This window comes from Leucopleurus acutus, assembly GCF_964270905.1.
Source record: "Leucopleurus acutus genome assembly, chromosome: 6".
NCBI lineage: Eukaryota > Metazoa > Chordata > Mammalia > Artiodactyla > Delphinidae > Leucopleurus > Leucopleurus acutus.
In genome coordinates this window covers 70,980,679-71,002,424 of record NC_139149.1, presented here as the reverse complement: position 1 = coordinate 71,002,424, position 21,746 = coordinate 70,980,679, and positions in this window count along the sequence as shown.

Here is a 21,746-nt window from a genome sequence, read left to right as displayed (position 1 = left end):
TGCTGCGGAGCGGCTAGGCCTGTGAGCCATGGCTGCTGAGCCTGTGCGTCCGGAGCCTGTGCTCCACAACGGGAGAGGCCACAACACTGAGAGGCCCGTGTACCGCAAAAAAAAAAAAAAAAGAAAAATATTGTGTAATGAAATATATTAACAATTGGAAGATCTTTATTATTCAGTGAACTAATATTTTCCAAATGACTAATGCTTGATGCTACAAAATTATGCTTGGGTAAAAGATCCACTCAAATTACAAAACAAACCAATGGATTTGTTTTTTCTATTGGAGTATAATTGTTTACAATGTTGTGTTAGTTTCTGCTGTACAATGAACTGAATCAGCTATATGTATACATATATCCCCTCCCTCTGGGACCTCCCTCCCATCCCCCCATCCCACCCATCTAGGTTATCACAGAGCACTAAGCTGAGCTCCTTGTGCAATACAGCAGGTTCCCACTAGCTATTTCACAGACCAATGGATTGTAATGTAACATCAATAAGCTTTTGGATTCTGCATTGGGAATACATTTCATGAAATCGCCATTTATTGAGTTTCAGAGTAGTGTCAAAGAATAATGTCTGCATAATCTGAGAAGACTTTTGAAATACTCCTCTTATATCCTACTACATAATCTGTTTGATGCTGGATTTTCTTCAACATATTTGCAAAAGATTGAATGCAGAGCAGATAAACAATCCAGTTGTCTTTTACTAATTTAGATATTAAAGAGGTTTTCAAAAATGTAAAACAGTGCCCTTTCCCTATTTTTTATTTTTCACAATGTAGTTTTTTCATAAAAATGTTATTTAAATGAACATGTGGTTGGTGTATGATTTTATTTTTAAATGATTTAATAGTTTAAAACTTTTCCATTTTCAATATACTAAATATTAGTAGATGTAGCCCATACAAATTAAAGCTCTTTATGGTTTTCAGTAATTTTTATGAAAGTAAAGGAATCTTTAGCAGAAAATGTTTAAGAACTGAATAGTTTTGTTGAAGGTTAAAGATCTTGGGGTTTAAAAGAGGAATTTAGAATTTATTAGTCTAAAATAAATTTATCTAAAAGAAAAAAGTACACGTGAATACCTATAAAGAAAAAAATGAAGGATTAAATTAGCTAACATCTGTATATTTGTGCACATATATTTACATATACTGGAAATTGTATATGTTATACTCAATATATCAATCAATATACAAAAATTAAAATTCAGAGCAATACCTTTGAGATAGGAATTTTCATCTTCTTTGATGAGTTAACTGAATCCTACAGTATTGATTTAATTTGTGAAAATTCATGGCACATGTATGTGATGTACCAGACACTTACCAGTTATTCTCACACAAAAATTTGTTAATTAATCCATCTTTTTACATTATATGGAACTTAATAAAATATACGATAAAATTTTCAAAAGATTTGGAAACCTCTTTCAGATGTAGACATTGAGGTGATAAAGAATGGCATGTTGTCGACCTCATGGAACTTTGAGGGTTGAAAGAGAAGGGAGGTGAGGAAGACACCTGTAAGATACTATTTTGATATGTAGGAAGTGCTTTGAGGAATGCAAATATACTATGGAACATCTTCCTGAAGACAGTGACATATACACTGAGTTCTAAAATATATGTAGCAAGGATATGTGAAGAGAGGGCAGATTAGAGATAGACCAGAGGTAAACAACACCATGAAGAAAACAACTAATTGTAAATAATCAGCAAGATTGGAGCAAAAGAATGGCTGGTGAGAAGGTTGTGGAGGTGACTACTGCACAGTAAACATCTTTGTAAATCAGATCCAAAGGGCTGTGGAAATCCAATTTGTATGTTTTAAGGTGGATTTTGAATGGAAACTCTTACTGCATTGTGGATAGGTCTAACCCTGAGTTTAGGGAGATCTGTTAGGGATTGATAATTCAGAAAAGAGAATAGACGTGGACTAAACTAGGTAGTTACAATGGAGATGTAAAATTTTGAAATATCTAAAAGTTCTTAAGAAGGAAATTTTCAAACACCCAATGAGTGATTAGGTTTGGATAGTAAAGGAGAGAAAAGATTGAAGTATTGTTGGAGTCCTGGTGCAAAGAGCAGCAGGAACACATTGACTATATTCAAACACAGTGGAGTGTATTAATTTTCCGTAGCAAGGAGAATGCATAACAAAGGGAACCATGGAGCATCTTGGTATGAAAGAATTAGAATGGATTTTTTTAGGTGATTTGGGGGAGTGTTCAAGGATTCAGTACTGCCAGAAAGTAATAGCAATTCAATGACTTTATTTCTTAATAATTTACATGTAGGAGGTGGGAGTAAGGAGCGAGAGCTGTCATTGGTAAAGGATTAGCAGTCATTTGTTTTAGGTGACAGAGGGGACTGTTTGATTATTTTTGTGGCAGCATAGAATCCTTCTCTTTGTATTATATTCAGGCATAATTACAGAAGGTTTATGTTCCACCATAGTCATAAAATGATCTTGTTTAATTTTTCTTGACTTTTGTTCAGTAGAGAATACCATAGCCTATTTGATAACTGCTTTCAGGGCCATTTTATTTTCTTTGTATTTTTTTCCTCTTTCTCATTCTTCTCTATTTTGTCCAAGACAGGCCACAGTATATCAGTCTTGTGATCCATTGCCAAGATTCTGTTGATCAGTACATTGTCTGGAAAATGTTAATTGTAGTTAGTTTAGAGTGGTTCCCTCCTGTTCCTTTTGCTGTAGGATCAATTGTTAAATCTTATGACATAATAATGGTTGTGAGATAGCATTTAAGATTCTTGTAAGGACTCATCATCCAACTATAATTTAGGCAATTTCCAGAGATAAAATGATTATCTGTCCCTGTAATTAGATTTTGGTTTCAAGGACTTAACCCACCTCAAAAATATGTTTTTGAAATCTGTCTGATTCTCTTTTAGAGAGCCATGTGGCTTTTTCTTTTGGCCTAGGGAACAGTATGGAAGTACTTCTGCCTGTAGATAACAGAAAATCTTTGGAGAATTTTTTCATGTGTTGAAATCCCAGTGATGGTGCGATGGTATTAGGAGATGGGGCCTTTGGGAGGTGATTAGGTCATGAAGATAGAGCCCTCATGAATGAGATTAATGCCCTTACAAAAAGACATGGAAAGCTTGCTTTCTCTCTCCTGTGCTGTCCTCCATGTGAGGATACTATGAGAAAATGTCCATCTGCAAACCAGGAAGTAAGCTCTCACCAGACACTGGATCTGCTGATGCCTTAATCGTGGACTTCTCAGCCACCAAAACTGTGAGAAATAAATTAAGCCACCCAGTCTATGGTATTCTGTTAGAGCAGCCTGAACTGACTTAAGTTAAAATATACGAACCAGTTGAGTGATTATGAGCATAACGCTTCAGACTCCCTGAGTTAAATGCCAGTTCTAACACTTGTATCTTGTGTGATATTACACAATTTTTTTAAGTTTTCTGTGCTTCAAGTTCTGTATCTGTATAAAGAAAATAACCATTATAAGGATATTGTGAGGACTGATAAAATAAATCTGAAAGGCTTGAACAGTGTGTGATGCATAATGAGCATAATAGAAATGTTAGATGATGATGATAATGATGATGATTGCCTCATAATTTTAAATAAGTAATGCTGTCAATTTGTATGATATTATCCTTGTTTACAGCAATAATGCATTCTTTGTATTCTGATGATTGCAAAACTACTCTAAGTAAAAAATGTTTCGAAACATTTTTGGAACAATACTCTTTTTTACATCCTGTCACATGAGTTAAGATATGCGATTTATAAAATTTCATTATCATTGCCTTCAGAATAGAAGTACCGATATATCATTCCAGAAATTAAAAGTGTTTAGGCAAATTCCTAACTTGGATAAAATTCAATATCTATTGAAAAATAAAGAAAATGTGTTTATATGATAGTGCACAGCAACATGTAATAGATTGCTTCTTAATGTAGAAAGAACTATAAATTCTGTACATTTAATTTCACAAACAGAAAGAAAGTAGAATTGTGGATACATCTGTCAGTCTTATTTAATGCATTTTAAAAAAATGGCTAACTGAAAGATATCAAGAGAGATGAAAGAATGACAACAAAACTGATTTTTTTAGCAACCACTGTATGGTAGAGGTTATCGTAGTCATGATGGTTATTTAAAGCCATTTAATACACTGATATTATTCTATAAGATGGAAATTAAAGCTTTCATCCATCTCATCACTTAAATTCTTATAAAATTATATTGTGTTTCAAATTCTATTCCAATTATATATCTGATTGACTACATTGGACTTTAGATTTTAAATTCCAAGAAATAGTATAACAATAGGAGCTTTTAGGATCTGTGTTAGATGCCATTCATTAATTTTGCAAAATCTCTGCCATTATCTCAAGTTTTTTATTTACCTCTTTCTCTTTCTTCTTCAAAGATCTGAACTACATACATGTCTTGCCTTTGATATTGTTCTGTGGTTTTTAAATACTCTGTTCTGATTTTTCTTCTTTATTTTTTTCTGTCTGCTTGTTTCAGTTTTGATAATTTCTGTTGATCTATCTTCAAGTTAATTGATTCTTCCCCAGCTATGATCATTCTGCTGATGAGTCCATTAAAGGAATTCTTCATCTCTTACATCATGATTTCCCTCCTAGCATTTTTGTTTAATTATTTTTATAGTTTTCAAATTCCCTATACATTAATGTGTGTTTCTGCTGGTTTGTTTAACTTAAAAATCATGGTTATTTTAAAGTTCCTGTGTGATAGTACCAGTAGTATGATCATCTTTCAGTGTGGCTGTATAGTTTACTTTATCTCTTGAAAATGGTTTGCTTTTCCTTGTTACTGTGTCTTTGTAATATTTATGCATTATACATTGTATGTGAAAGAAGACTGAGATAACTAGTGTTTGTATCCAGAAATGGGCATGCCTATTCTGTCAGGCCACTAGCATGGGCAATTGATTCTATATAGTAGTACGTGAACTGAGTTTGAGTTTTGTTTTTGCTACTGTTACATTCAGTTCACTACAGACTTCAGATTCCTCAGCAATGGGCTGCTCTTATCCTATGCTTAGAGAAGTATCTATGGTGCCAGAGCGTTTTCCTCAGTGCTTTGGTTCTTCATCTTCCAGTAATTCATATAAGTCTGTGCCACAAATGGGGCCTGGCTCCATGCTCTTGTCCCTCTCCCAGTGGTAGACTGGTGATGTTTGTTAGCTGACGCTTCATTTTCTCTGTAGTGCCTAAGAGTTAGGCATATGTGCCTGATTCTTGGGGGTAGGTGTTTCTCAGTATTCCTTCCCTTCTCTCCATGAAAGCCAATCTCTGTCCTGTATCTGTGGTGGATCTTGGGTGGAAAACAGTTTCCTTCACCTTCCTCAATGGCAGCAGACCTCTACTTTGTACTGAAAAAGAATCTGGGGCACAAGAGGGTCCAAGTGGGGAAGAGAATTTTCTCCGTCTCCATTAAACCATGGATCTGTCTCCGGGCATCTGCTCTGCTCTGAATTATTTTCATGAGTACTCAGAAGAGGCCATGGAAAAAAGCCTATAAGCAAATGTGAACTCTATTTACAGCTGGAGTTATCAGTTAGTCCAAACTGACATGCTATCTCATGCTACTCCTTTATGAATTTGTTAAAATTTTACCCAATTTCTTTTTTCCTGCCTTGTATGGCAGCCACCTTTCCCTGCTGTGCTTTCCCAGAGCTGAAAAAGTTTGTGGGTGATGTCTTTCTTTTGTGAGGCTTATCACTCTCTGGAATTTAATTCAGTTGTTTGTCTCGTCAGTTCCTGTTTTTCTGTTTTAATAATAAAACAGAATAACAAATATTGGTGAATATTTGTGGGAATGTAAATTGTTTCAGCCATTTTGGAAAACAGTTTGGCCATTCCTCAAAAAATTATACATAGAATTACTGTATGACCCAGGATTCTATTCCTAGGTATATACCCCCCCAAAATGAAAACAAGTACTCATCAAAAACTTGTACATGAATGTCATAGCTGTACTATACACAATAACCAAAAGGTAGAAACAACCAAACTGTCCATCAACTGATGGATAGATAAAGAAAATGTGATATATATGTACAATAGCATGTTTTTCAGCCATAAAAAGGAAGGACTTTTACATGCTACAGCATAGATAAACCTCAAAAGCATTATTCTAAGTGAAAGAAGCCAGACACAAAAGATACTTTATTGTATAATTCCATTTATATGAAATACCCAGAATAAATAAATACATTGAGACATAGTGCAGGTTGGTTCCAGGGGCTGGGGTGTAGATGGGGAGAGCAAAGAATGGGGAATAAATGTTTAATGCATATTTTCTTTTGAGGTGAAGCAAATGTCTTGGAACTAGATAGATGCGATGACCGCACAATATTGTAAATGTACTAAATGCTACTGAATTGTTGACTTTCAACTAACTAATCTTATAGCATGTGAATTTCACTTCAGTGAAAACAAAATATGCAAGTGCTTAGGGAGGTTGGGGTGGAACGTAAAAGTCATTGATTGAGGAACAAGCTTCTGGAAGAATCAGAAGATGGAAACAAAAGTGTTGACTTAAGATGTTAGACTTGGACAGGCGTGATGTTTATGCCTTGGTATGTGGAGGAAGGTAGATAGGGTTGTTTACCAACTCTGAGATGACTAAGGCTGAAGAAGTTTAGATTCAGACACAAGTACACAGTGTGAGGGCAGGGGTATATAGTTTAGGCTTCAAAAAATTTGAAATATTTTTAATTAACCTAGGTTCTCAATTCTCTTGGTTCAGTATCTAAATAATAAGATTTCCAGAAAGAATTCAAAGGTTGGACTAGTAATCAAAAAATTTAAAATCTTCATAAAGGACAGAAATTATTCCACAGATTGATATTTTATGCCAACTTTCAATGTCTAACATAAGACACATTCTTGAAAAATTATAAAATTCAAAGGGCCAAGAATCATGTGGACTGATTTAACTACTGGAAGCAACTATTTATTCATTGGAAGAATTAAAATAATGGGAAAATGTATTTTTAATTCTATAGTATTCAATACTGACATAAACTACCAATCAAAAATGGTGATGTAATAAAAATGTTTTCAGACACAAAAAGCTTCAAAGTATTTTCTTTCTGTTGTAAATATTTTAAAGTACTTAACAATATTAGACTCCCTTCTTTATAAAGGGCACCCAGATGACTATACTTCCTACCTCCTTGCAGTTAGCCAATGAGCTAGTGGTGGGAATGACATTTGCCACCTTTTGGATTATAAATTGAAAAGCAGATGGTGAATTTCTAGACTTTTCTCTTTCTGTGGATTTCCACTTTTCTCTTTCTCTGGACTTTTCTCAGAGTGCTATTACAACTCCTGGGAAAATTCAGAATTATTAATCTAGCTACATTTAGTGTCATCTATTCTCAGTTGTTTTTCCCAAGCTGTGACTACTAACTCCTATTCTTGATCTCTCAATATAATTTTTGAGCCAATTAATTTTTTTCAGTGTTTTGCTGCCCTCAGGGGAATGAGCCCTCAGAAAACAGTGCTTCCAAGTACATTTTTTACTTTTAGATTCTCTAGCCTTTTTGATCAGCAATTGCTAGACCAATGATAGCTTCAGCACCAAACCCTTTTTAGGTAGAAGGGAAAATGTTTATGCTTTCCCATTTTTCTTTTGTTAATACTTATGATAATATCAAACTGAGCCTCATTCATATTAAATAATTCACTTGAAATATATAGAGAAATTATAATTTTTTAACTTTTATTTTTAAGAGACTAAAGTAACACTTAACTACTTATGTAAATTATAGATCCTAAATTCATGCACCCTGTGGGAGCTCAATAGTATCACTTCACACCAGTCAGAATGGCCATCATCAAAAAATCTACAAACAATAAATGCTGGAGAGGGTGTGGAGAAAAGCGAACCCTCTTGCACTGTTGGTGGGAATGTAAATTGATACAGCCACTATGGAGAACAGCATGGAGGTTCCTTAAAAATCTAAAAATAGAAGTACCATATGACCCAACAGTCCCACTACTGGGCATATACCCTGAGAAAACCGTAATTCAGAAAGAGTCATGTACCACAATGTTCATTACAGCTCTATTTACAATAGCCAGGACATGGAAGCAACCTAAGTGTCATTGACAGATGAATGGATAAAGAAGATGTGGCACATATATACAATGGAATATTACACAGCCATAAAAAGAAATGAAATTGAATTATTTGTAGTGAGGTGGATGGACCTAGAGACTGTCATACAGAGTGAAGTAAGTCAGAAAGAGAAAAACAAATACTGTATGCTAACACATATATGTATGGAATCTAAAAAAAAAAAAAGGTTCTGAAGGACCTAGAAGCAGGATAGAAATAAAGATGCAGATGTAGAGAATGGACTTGAGGACACAGGGAGGAGGAAGGGTAAGCTGGGACGAAGTGAGAGAGTAACACTGACATATATACACTACCAAATGTAAAATAGCTAGTGGGAAGCAGCTGCATAGCACAGGGAGATCAACTCGGTGCTTTGTGACTACCTAGGGGGTAGCATAGGGAGGGTGGGAGGGAGATTCAAGGGGAAGGGGATATGGGGATATATGTATACGTATAGCTGATTCACTTTGTTATACAGCAGAAACTAACACACCCTTGTAAAGCAACTATACTCCAATGAAGATGTTAAAAAAAAAAAAGGTGTATTGAATTGAAAAAAAATTGTATTTCCTACTTTCCTCTCTCTCTCCACTGTGACAAAGAAGACCTCATTTGGAGATATCAGGGCCACAAGAATAAAGCAGCCCAAATGACTAAGTCATTTCTACCTTGGTGACCCATAGTAGAAATGACATGAGGGATAAGAAAGCTTGTGTTGTGTAACGCCACTGATATTTTTTTATTACAGCTTAACTAAACGAGTTATGACTAATAGAGTATATATTCTATTAAAATCTCAAAGGGAAAGAGTTGTTAGAAGAAATGAGAATTCCAACAGAGAGGAGTGGGGCAAGGAAACCAGTGGTAGTTGACAACTAATACTGTTTTAAGTAGATTTTTCAAAGATTGTATGTAAGATCTCTATAAGGGAAACTACACATTTTGGCTCATATTATTTGAATACACTGATAAACATTTAAGAAATCTGTTGGAGAATTTGAAGAGTAATTAATGATAAGTGAAGAAAACAAGAAATTTTTTTAAAAATTGAAAAAATTATTAATTCCAGAGAAAACACAAAAGTATATGGTAATCCCAACTAACCCTGTCATTTATCTATAGGCAATACTTATATTGTCATACAATTATAAAAATTAAATACTTATTTACTCAAATATTTTGGTGTAACTGTATTGGGAAGAAGGAAGGCAATGAAACTTCTTTAGACATTTAGATGTGTGGAGAAAGAGGAGATATTTCACATAGATAAATAATTTTCTTAATAGCCAACAGATACATTTGAAAGATAAAAAGCAAGATATACCAGTAAAGTATTATTATTTAGAAGTGTGAATCTAATAATTGGAATGATAAAAATATTGAGAGTCTATTCTGAGGAGATGGCACTAGTGAATTAGGAGAATGCTATTTTCCATTATAAGCCCTGAAACACTATTTTGTATGTTTAAACTAGGTGCAGGTGTTATTATTCTAATAAAAATTTAATTAAAAATTATTCTCAAATCATTTTTATGGCTATTTTTTATTGATGTATAATTAATTTATAATATATTATTTTCAGGTATACAGCATAGAAATTCAATATTTTTATAGATTATACTCTATTTAAGGTTATTATAAAATATTGGCTATATGTCCATGCTGTACAATGTATCCTTGAAGCTTATTTATTTTATACATAGTAGTTTGTACCTCTTAATCCCCTATTTTTTTAATGATCACTGGTATCTAGGATTTTCCCTGTATAAACACACTGCTTAAATATGCCAAACCCTGCAATAGGAGATGAATTTTCTGGCAATGCCTGGTCATTAACAGGTGAAAGTAGGAAGTTGATATATTAAAATAATTTTACCACCACATTTTTATGCTGATTCTTTGACGCATACTGTAGTATCAAGAAAAAACATTTCAATTATAATCTTGCATCTAGAAAGATTAGTGTATGAAATTGATGTTAGTGAGAAGATAGAAGGGTAATTTTTTTGTATATATGTCTTATCTACTTTTTTCCTATACTACAGTTTGTAAGGTTAGGGTTAGCGGCTTATTTATCCTCCAGTGTTTAAAAGTGCCTGCCACAGAAATTTAGTAAAAAGTTAGTATCTCTTAGGAAAAAATAAAACAACTCTTGTATATGTTTTGCAACCAGGTTTCTTGGTAGTATAATAGGATAGATTTATTTGTCATCTATAATTTGAGGCTACTGGGAAAGAAGAGTGAAAGGAAAATGCATGTTGTTAAGGTCATCACAAAGTATCTGGAAAGCTTTGAACAGTTAAAAAACACACTGCAGTTAAAAACAAGCATTTAATGTTACTTACAAAATAGTTTTTGCGTTAAGTTCATGAAAGTCAGAATTATTTCAATATATTTTTATATGGGAGAGGGTTTTTTTGTTGTTTGCTTGTTTGTGGTCTCACTTCAAACAGATAACAATGCTAAGAACTAAAAATTTTGCCATCGAATTAGGGAGGGGGAAACTCAGCGTGGCCTTTTTTCCTAATAACACATGTAGCTTGAAAATGATTTGATGAAGGCTTTTTATAAAAACCCTTGCTTTTTTTGATACAAGGACAATTTCAGTGAAAGTTACTGCTACAATGCAAGGGACACAGAAGGAGGGAGAAAATGTATGCATAACTAAAGGAGCAAAAAAGCAAGGACAAATAAAACATCAGAAAAAGAGTGAAATTGAAGATTTCAATAGGAAACTTAGTTCAGAGAGAGAGAGAGAGAGAGAGACACGCTATCCAACATCTCTTTTAGAGGGTTTAACCTGGTATGAATGCCAGTTAATCTTGGTAAGAGGACGTGACGATGGGGTTGGGAGGGCATAGATGGGTGGCGAGGTTGAAGGGGGAAAAAAAGGCCTGGAATTAATGCACGTTTGGGTGCTTATGTGTTTTTCTGAGGATCCACTCTTCCATAGTTTTCATTACCTCCTCAGACTGTCCATAATCCAAAGAAAGGCCAGGAACATTGTTCTAAAGATATTTATATCTATAAAGGAATATATATATATATATATATTTCAGAAGCTACCAGTAAACATTCCCAGACATACAACGTATTGTTTGCATCAAAAATAAATTTAAATATTTAATATTGAAATAAAATTCAGAAACTCAGAAATTTAAGTCTATTTCAAAATGATTCGTTTTGGAAAGTGCAGTTTTTTCAATGAACTTTTATTATTAATTTATTAAAAATTTTTTTTTCATATTAATGACATTGTTTTCTTTAATTTTATAGGCAATACATATTCACTGCAGGTTTGATAATCATTTTATTCACATGCATTTTTACTGAATTTTTTAGGTCTAGTTTTCTTGTTTTAATTTTGCTTTTCTTTTCTTTCTCGTTTTATATTTTGGTTCTAGTTTCTGAAAGATTTTTCTAACTTTATCTCTTTTTACTTCTGTTATTTTCTTTATGCCATCATAGTGTTTTTTCTAATAGCTTCAGAAATGTTATATTTTATCATGTCCTTTTATATTTCAAAGATCCCACATCTTTTAATTCTGAGGTTATGAATTAAAGGTCGTTTAAATTTTCTTGGCTTTTATGCTTAGTCTTTTTCACCTGACCTTCATCTTCTTCCCTTTTTTTCCCCTATTTGATTGATTTAAGGGAATTTTTGTTTGTTTTTTTTTTTTGGTTTTCTTCCCAAGTTGAAGGCCTTGTCGAAATGTCTGGTCCGTGACTATCCATTTATATTTTAGAATGAGGGACAAACGGGCATCGGCTGGCCTAATCAATTGGTGGCTTTTACTGCAGAGTGATCAAGTGGCGGATAAAGATATTTTGATGGAGAATCCCACTGCCAGTAAGTATAGATCCTTTCTTTTAGGCCAGTCAGTTTCTGCAGAGAGAAATCCTACACACTTCTACTGGGAGTACAGAAGTATAGCTCCAGTTTTTGGATTAAGACAGAAAAGGGAGATGATGGGCAAGGATGATGGGTCTTTATCTTGTAGTCACCTTTTATTCAATTCAGCACTTCACCCCTGATCACTATTGTATTCAAAGTTTTTAAGTCCAGAATGTGTCTGGTTCAGAAGCTCTGAAGAAAACATTTAACTGATGACTCTGTCATGAAAATAGTAGGTATCTGTCTGGTTACCTATACCTATACCTACTATACCTATACCTACTATAGGTATCTGGAAATAGTAAGTATCTGTCTGCCAGGGTTTGGGAACATACATCCAGTGATATAACTACTCTCACACAGCACTCTTTTCCTTCAGGATTCAATTCTTATTAACATCTAAGGTATGATTACTGCAATATATCAAAAATATGCCTGAGATTTCAGGTATAATGGTTAACCACCATGCTCCAAATTTTATCAGAACCATATCAGATACTTTTAATGAGTGACAGACACTTAGAAAATGGGCTTTTTCCTATTTGAGATGCCATGTAAACATCCATAGGAAAAAGACCTACAACAAATTCACATTTGCCTATGTCAAATCTTAGAAGCTATGACTTATTTGATTTTCTGTTAGACAGCATTTACCCTATCCTTCTTCAAAGAGCTAGAATGGGGAAGTTAATCACAAACAAACTTAGACTAAGCTTACACTAGATGGCATTGCACTTTTAGAAAGCTCAGGCTATGTCTTGTTAATTGTAATTCCTGTGGTGTGCGTCTCCAAGCGTAACAACTGAAAGCTTGGAAAGTTCACCAGTGCCTTTCTTTCTTGGTGGATCCTAAATTGCGGTCTTTCTCCTCAGTATCTTGAGAGTGCCAAAAACTGTTCTGCGTTTCAGTGGCTTTTTCTTGACTTATTAGCCTCTTGCTCTGCTTAGTAAGAATTCGACAAAAGCCTCAAGGGGAAAACTGTTATGTGCCATGCTTACTTCTGTTCACCTCCATTCTCTCAGAAATCAAACCTCTTTCCTTTTCAAGCTCTTGATCTCTTATGTCCTGGTTACCTTAACATTGACCCTCGCCCAGCCTATTCTCCTACCCGAGGGACTTTTATATATTTTAGTGAAGTCTGCTGTCAGAAATTCCTGAAGAGAAAAGTTGTACACAGAAAATTGGGTTTACCCTGAAAAAGAATCCCCGTCTTCTCAAGATCTTGGCCCTTCAAGCCCTGTAGGCCTTTGGAGTTCTCTGATTCCTTTAAACTAAAAATATTAAATAATAAATATTGAAAAATATATTATTGCTGTTCTTGATCTGTGCATTGTCCTGCTTACACAGTATTCCATCATAGTTGGAAGTTAGGGTAAGTGGTTTGGTTGAAGAAAGAATATGTTTCTGAGCAAAGAGGGTTTGGAAGAGGGGCATGTCTGTAATTTACAGTGGAAAGACTGCAAGGAAGGGGAGAAGAAAGTATAACATGATCTTTGGGAGAACAGAAAATCAGTTCATATCAAAGTCATCACACCTAGGTGTTCCTTGGACTCTGCTACTCATTTCATCTCATGTGCTGGGGAGAAATTTAGGAAGACTAAAGTCCGGGACCAAAGGTTATCTATCCTTCGTTTTCTCACCTATAGGAAGAAGTAAAGAGGATTGGGTTACTGATGCATTACAGAACATTTGCCACTTGAAGTAACATACAAACATGCATAGGTCTCCTGATTTATTACAAATATGATATCTCCTCAGAATTCTTTGGTTTAAATGATTGTATCAAGTGCTTTTTGCTTAGCTTTTCTATTGCTTCCTGATGTCTCCATGTGAGGTGAAATCTATCTGCAAAAAGTATAAAGATTATTGTTGTTGCTTCTTTATCTCTTCCATGACCAGAACTCTCTGACATGTTGGGGTTGCTACGGTCCTAAAACTTAACTGAGACTTATTACTTTCCATGAGTATGGATATTAAGCATAGTATGAATACTTTGTATGGGTTGAGATATTATAAATATTTTGTCTCAGTTGGGGCAAATATCAGATATGGTTGTTATAGTCTCCTTGTTTTCAAAAATATGTCTTTATCTTGATACTTTGTGTACCTGTTTTGGAATTTCTTACTCAACCAGCTTAAAAGAAAGAAATCTTGGAAGTGTTTCTGGTTCAAGCTGGTATTCTGGCCTTGTGTTTGTGCTTCATCAAGCATAACACCTCTGCATTGGTAAAAGTACAGGCTAAACTGCTATACCAAGACTCTATAAGTCTCTAACAAGCTATTACAAAACTTGGTTAATTCTTGCTTAACAGTTGAGGAATATTGAGAAACTACATGCAGACATACTGTTAGGCTGTTATGCTTCACATGGTCACCCAAATACCCAGGTTACTTCAATTTGATTGGTCTACCATCTGCGAGGTTACATATCTGCTCCATCATCTGCATAGTCAGTGAGGATTAGAATCTATCTCACTAGCACAGTTTTATATTGCAACTTTGTGAAGGTATAAATAAAATTCAATAGAAAAGGGATTACCCATCTAATCACTTTGTGGGCAAGACTCAATGTATACATTGCTTTTGCTCCCATTTCATTGCTAAGAACTTAGTTACATAACCAAATGAATCTGTGAGGGGGGCTGGGAAATATAATCTGTAGGTGGATGACATGGGCTTGGTGAAAGCCTAGGGAGTTCTATTCCTAAAGAGTTGAGGGAAAGACTTTATACTGGAAGATAATTTGCCATCTTTGGCCCAGGGTTTATCAGGAATTCTTAATTTTCTTATGTAGGTGCTATAAAGATTTTAAAGGACTGTTAGACTTTTTGCTTGATCTCTGCAACCAAGAACCTCTCTATTATACCCTCACTGTTGCAAAGGGTTTGGGATTTTCATTTTTTATATTTTCAGTCACTTCTGATTCTTACATGGCAGCAATAGTACTGACTGATAATTTTGGTTTTGTGGTAAAATTGTAAGATTTCTCTCTCATACGGGTCTAAGGCAAACCTGAGTAATTCATTGCTGACCAAGACCTGTATGGGACTCTGGGTCCTAATGCTGGCTCACAAAAACAGGAAAATTGAAGGAGGTTTAAACTATATGCATTATTGAAAGAATGTCATTGGAAGTTAGATTCTACCAAGTCCAGGTTTCAAATGTAGACTCAGACTTGGTCAGCTATTCTGTGAGTACTGGGTAGTGAATAAAATGTTTAGGTTAAGACACACATGGTATGCTTACTCATGAATTTAGTGGAGGAGGCAGATATTAATTAGATTACTGTTAATGGATATATTATTGGAGAGGGACACACTGAAAGAAAATTGCGAGTTTATATGAGGACATAATAAAGGAAGCTGACTTAGACTGGAGGATCTGGGAAGGAATCCTTGTGTAAAATTCATAGCATGGTAATAAGGCTGGCCCAGGCAGCTATCTTGTATGCCGTTTGTGCCACAGAATAGTACCTTTTTATCAGAAATGCATTTCCTTTTCTGCCTGGCAACAGTACTAGACTATGTCCTCTGGTTTCCCTGTAGTTAGGTATGCCAGTGTGACTCATTCCAGCCAATCAGATGTGCATAGAAATCCTGTTTGCCATTCTGGGCTGTTACTGCTAAGAGAGAATGTGGTGCTTCTTTGTTAACTTTTACCTTTCTACTTGCTAAATATAGTGGCAATGAGGCCATAAGGGATAATGGAGCAATACCATAGAAGGAATGCAGGTTCTTGAATCATCATATAAATAAGAAGAAACTTCTATTGTGTTTTACATTTGGGTGTATTTGTTATAGCATCTAGCTTTACTCTAAACAATACACCATGTGACCATACTCTTTCTAACAGTTATAACTAATATTGATACATGCATTAGATTAGATGCAGAAGCAGCTCATCCATTAACTGGCCAAAAGCTATGATTTGGTTGGAATAAAAAGAACTTGAGTAATTTAATTTTATTCCTGGGTAGGGCCAGTTTCATAAGTATGTGACCTTTATAGTCCTCATTTAGAAAGACTCCTTCCCTGGTTTATTTCTGCCTCTTGAGATTCTTAATAATTTTTGAAGACGGAGCCCCTCATTTTCACTTTTCACTGGGTCTTTCAAATTATATAGCTGGTCATGCTACTGAAACTGAGTGAATGAGAGAATTTCCTGCTATGCCAGAGGAATTTAAGTGGAGTATTAATGAGAGGGAGTAAATATCATAGTCAAAGTCATTGTAAATTCCATGCATGTTGAGAAAAAGGGAAGCAGAATCAGAAGTTAGTTAGGTGAGAGGGGAAATGATAATGTGAAATAGAAGGGCCATGAAAGAGAAAAATTAAGAAGTAGCCAACATCTTGAATAAGTTTAGTTTCTGCTCTTCCTGTGGCCTGGGTTCTCAGCTACATGTTTTGTTTGTTTGTTTGTTTGTTTTGCGGTACGCGGGCCTCTCACTGTTGTGGCCTCTCCCGTTGTGGAGCACAGGCTCCGGACGCGCAGGCTCAGCGGCCATGGCTCACGGGCCCAGCCGCTCCGCGGCATGTGGGATCTTCCCGGACCGGGGCACAAACCCGTGTCCCCTGCATCGGCAGGTGGACTCTCAACCACTGCGCCACCAGGGAAGCCGCCTTATCTTTTTTAATTAAAGATTTCAGTGTAGTAATGAAAGCTCTCTTCAACACAAGCATCTTTTATGCCCTCAAAAATATTTCTCCTAACTTTATCCAGGGTCAACCCAATGTAGAAAATATTTTAACATATCATAATAAAAATAAGCCCTGACTTAAAAAAGGAAAGATTTTATTCAGAAAGACTGTGGTAGAGGGAGAATGCTCTGACCATAGAATCTGTGTCTGTGAGTAAAGAAAGAAGGGGATTCTTTCTTTTACAAGGAGAAGCAAAATCAGGCTAGAAAAGGACTAGGTGTAGAGGAGTGGTGTGAGCAGGTAGCATTATCAAAGAACTGAACAAAAAATGTTGTCTTTGTGGTCAGCTGATTTTCAGAAGGTGCCATTAGCAGGACCTTGGTTTTCATTACAGTGCTTAAGCTCAAGTGTGGGACAAATTTCAGGGGTCTGGTAAGAGGACAGAAGCCTGACTGAAGTTTCGTCAAGTCAAGTTAGCAGGTGTTTGGTGAGCATTTGGTCAAACACAAAAATAAGAAGCAAAGCATTGAGCAATAATGTCTTTTTCATAATACTGAATGTCCTAGGGCTGCTGTGATAACATAGACTGAATAGCTTAAACAACAATCATTTATTTCTCGCAGTTCTGGAGGCTGGAAGCCTAAGATCAGACTGACAGGGTGGTTGGATTCTTGGTGAAGACCCCCTTCCTAGTTTATAGATGGCTGTCTTCTCGTGTCCTCACATGGTGGAGAAAGAGATTACCTCTCACTTGTCTCTTCTTGTAAAGGCACTGAGTTCATCATGAGAGTTCCACTCTCATGACCTAAATACCTCCCAAAGTCTCTACCTCCTAATGTTGAGGGTTAGAATTTCAAAATACGATGTTGAGAGAATGTCGATACATCATTTGACACAGTTTTCTCATTAGAAATGGGTAATATTGTATAAAATATAAGAATTATTCAAATGAATAATCATGAAGAACCTAACTTCAAAATATTCTAATAATAAATACAGTCATGTTAGATGTTCTAATAAAAGTTAAGTTTTTAAAAAGGTATGGGTATTCAAGAAACTGACAGCATAAATGTGCCTTACCTAGGCTCCTGCCTTAACCCTATTTCAGTCCTCTTCCATTCTTGGTGCAAGCAGCCACTTATGCCAGTATATAGGTCAAGATCAGAAAGGAATAAATCCTCCTTGAGAGAACCAGAGAGGTCTTAGACATTTTGGGAAGGGCCACAGTAACTCCTCTGGTTGTACTCATTCCCCCTGACCCTCAAAGGCATGTATGTATGATAAAACTAGTTGTATCAGAGCCTCTGATACTTACACCACTTTATCATCTATAATCATGCTTAAGAATAAATAGGTATAATAATGAACAAGAATGTTATGTTTATATTGTGAATAATATTACTAACTTGTCATTTTACATATATAAATGCTTCCTGTTTTCATTTGTATTTATGATTAGAATTTTTACTACATTTTTTTCCTGCTGCAGTTATATATAGGATGTTTTTATCCTAAAAAATAACAATTGTAGTTATATACAGGAATGAAATTATTTCAGATGAAGAGAATATTGTGTGTGCACTTGTCTGGTGTATAAGTTGTGAAAACTATAGATCCATCTGGAGATCTTTAAAATGGTAATACACTAATCAAACTAAGATATTTTTATATTAAATTATTTATCCAAGCTCTTTTATTTTAGCTGAGCTTTTAAGGAATACTGCGTTGTGAACAGTACTTATCTTTAGGTTGAATCTTTATATAAAGTTGGCCAGCATTACATACAATACTGAAACTCTTCTTGCAGAAGTCAGCAGTAACTGCCACATTGCCAGAGGCATGGCCTGTTTTGTCCTTCATCTCCCTGGCATCCCTGACACTGTTTGCTCATTCGTCCTTCCTGAAAGTTTTTTCTATCCTGCGGTCTGTGAAACCCACCATACTGGAAGTTACTTCTCAGTATTTTTAAGCTTATTTTTATCCTTTTCTTACATGTATGACTCCTCTTACTTAGATAAGCCTTACACAGATAACTTCTATAAATTTACTCTTGGTCCTGTTTTTCATACTCTCCTTTGAGAGACTTTACCTACCTATATATCTTCAGGAGCTACAGAACTTATCGAAGTTTCTATTATGGAGAAGAACTTTTGTTTAGGAAAATACAATTGATATTCACTTGGGATAAAAGATAAGTGCCTTATATAGAGACAGACACACACAAATATCGTTCGATTTCTAATTGACAGAACAAACAGGAAACTGGGGGTGGGGGTGGGAGAATAGAAGAAAGGAGAGAGAGAAAAGAGTAGGATATTGTAAGGACAACATAGATTAGTTGTAGAACCCTCAAGGACAAAGATATGTAATGTTTGACTAATGTTCATTTTGTTTTGAGTTAACTCTCTTCTCTTTCTCCTCTCTTTACCCAGTTACCTAGTTTGACATTCAGGATTAGGCTAGTGTTTTTTTTTAAGTTTAGTTTTGTGTGTAGTAATATAAAGAAAAGAGCTGAGTTCCACATTTGTGTCACTGAAGAAACCAACACTTGCAAGGGGCTGAACAAAGAAATGAGCCAGAGATCACCATGTGAATGTTTTTCCCCAGAAATTTGCAGGAGCTTGTTGAAATCATTAGATTCTTTTTTCACAGGCCTCTCTGCATACCTTTACCATAATATCCATAATTTTCCAGAACTTTATCACCTATCTATTGTCCCACTGGACTCCAAACTACTTTAGCACAGAAGCCGTGCCCTTTGGTACTAAAATAATAACCCATTTCTACCAGGTGCTTAAAAATGAGTGACTACAGCAATGAAGGACTTAATGTGGGCTGTCACTGAGCTTAAGGGAAAAGTCAAGAAGTAGACCCAGCAGCACTGACCTAGTTAAAGAATTGGATGTCATGAGGTGAGCCTTCAGTCCAAATTCCCATGTTCAAGAAATTGTGAAAAACCCAGTTTTCTGGCAGGCAGTGTGATAAAGAGTTAAGAGTGCTTCTTTTGGAGTTATTCAGACTTGTGTTTAAGCACTCGCTCTATCATTTACTGGCTGTGTAATTTGTTTTCATTTAGCTCCTCTGAATTAAAATTTAGTTCATTTTAATTCACAATGTTATGAGGAGGATTAAATTGTTTAACACATGCAAAATGAGTTAATATTCAACTAAGGTAAATTTAATGCCTGAGATGTTTTTCGCAGAAGTGGAAAAATATTACAGCAACTGCAGACAAATTTTGCTTACTCTACAGTTTCACCTGGACCCAGTTGTGCCGTGAGGCAGTCACTATTTATTTATGTCTGAAAGAGTATTGCTGAGCTAGAATCAAATTTTATTTTTGTTTAAACAACTCAGCTTTTGCTACCGAGGGCATAAAGCCAAATCAAATGGACAAGTGGGAATGTATGTGTTTATGCTCATGCCTGTGCTTGGTGATAGTAGTGGATTCTAGGAACATTGCAACCTTGGATTCAGCAGAAGTACTCTAACATGCCTTTCCCCCAAGACTTCATGAAATCAACTATTCATGAGAAAAACAGCTTAATTCACTTTCTTAAAAACATTACTTTGTATTAACTTACCCTCTAACTTATAGGAGATGGTGTAATGAAAAAGTCTAAAATTTACCTGAAGTGTAATGTTTGATTGTTGCTGGTATGAGGAAAAATATATCTGTAATTCATTTTGCAAAGCCCATTTCCTGTTACTTGCTACAGAGATTGCTACCACATCTAATTGTGTTTGTGTACTTCCTTCATTTGAATGAAAGAAGATAACATAAATGAAAAACTCAGGAGGATGACTAATTCACATTACTAGTCCAGGCAAGCTAATTTGTTATTCATTAAATGCTAATGAACCCAGCACCAATATTTTACTTGTTTCACTCTATTTGAGATTTGAAAGGTCTTGTAACATAGTGAAAGTCTACAATAAACAGATATGTGAAAGTAAAGGATTACTTTTCTCTTGTTTCTGTTTGATAGATATGCAATTATTTCTGGACTAGGAAAACCAAGTAAATCAATATGGAAAAGCATGTTTTCTTTCTGTTTAAGAAAACAAATGTAATAACATTAAGCTCTTTACATGCATGTTTTCTTCAGTTCCATAGGATCTAGACATTTTATATATCAGCCTGGAGTCAACCCTACTTTAAAAGAATCTAAAAGTGAAATGGAGTGTGAGTGAAGTGAAACTTGTTATATGTATGCATATGTATATCTGTGTAGGTATATATATATATATATATATATATATATATGTTACCATTTAAACATTATTTGTTAACAGGTTTTTTTCTCACTATATTTTCTATGACTGATTTCTGTAAAATGAAGCATTTAGAAAGTGATGACGGCATATGAAATCAGGGTAGGTTTGTTGCTTATTTTTTGACCTAATGTTTATATTAATTAGGTGGATTATTCATTGGTGAACTTGGCCATTATGTAGAATTACTGAATTTACTTAACTTTTTTTTGTAACATCTTTATTGGATTATAATTGCTTTACAATGTTGTGTTAGTTTCTGCTGTATAAAAAAGTGAATCAGCTATAGATATACATATATTCCCGTGTCTCCTCCCTCTTGCATCTCCCTCCCACCGTCCCTATCCCACCACTCTAGGTGGACAAAAAGCACCAAGCTGAACTCCCTGTGCTATGCGGCTGCTTCCCACTAACTATCTATTTTACATTTGGTAGTGTACATATGTCCATGCCACTCTCTCACTTCGTTCCGGCTTACCCTTCCCCCTCCCCGTGTCCTCAAGTCCATTCTCTACGTCTGCATCTTTTTTTTTCTTAATTTTTTTTAACATCTTTATTGGAGTATAATTGCTTTACAATGGTGTGTTAGTTTCTGCTTCACAACAAAATGAATCAGTAATATATATATACATATGTTCCCATATCTCTTCCCGTTTGCGTCTCCCTCCCTCCCACCCTCCCTATCCCACCCCTCCAGGTGGTCACAAAGCACCGAGCCGATATCCCTGTGCTATGCGGCTGCTTCCTATTAGCTATCTACCTTACGTTTGTTAGTGTATATATGT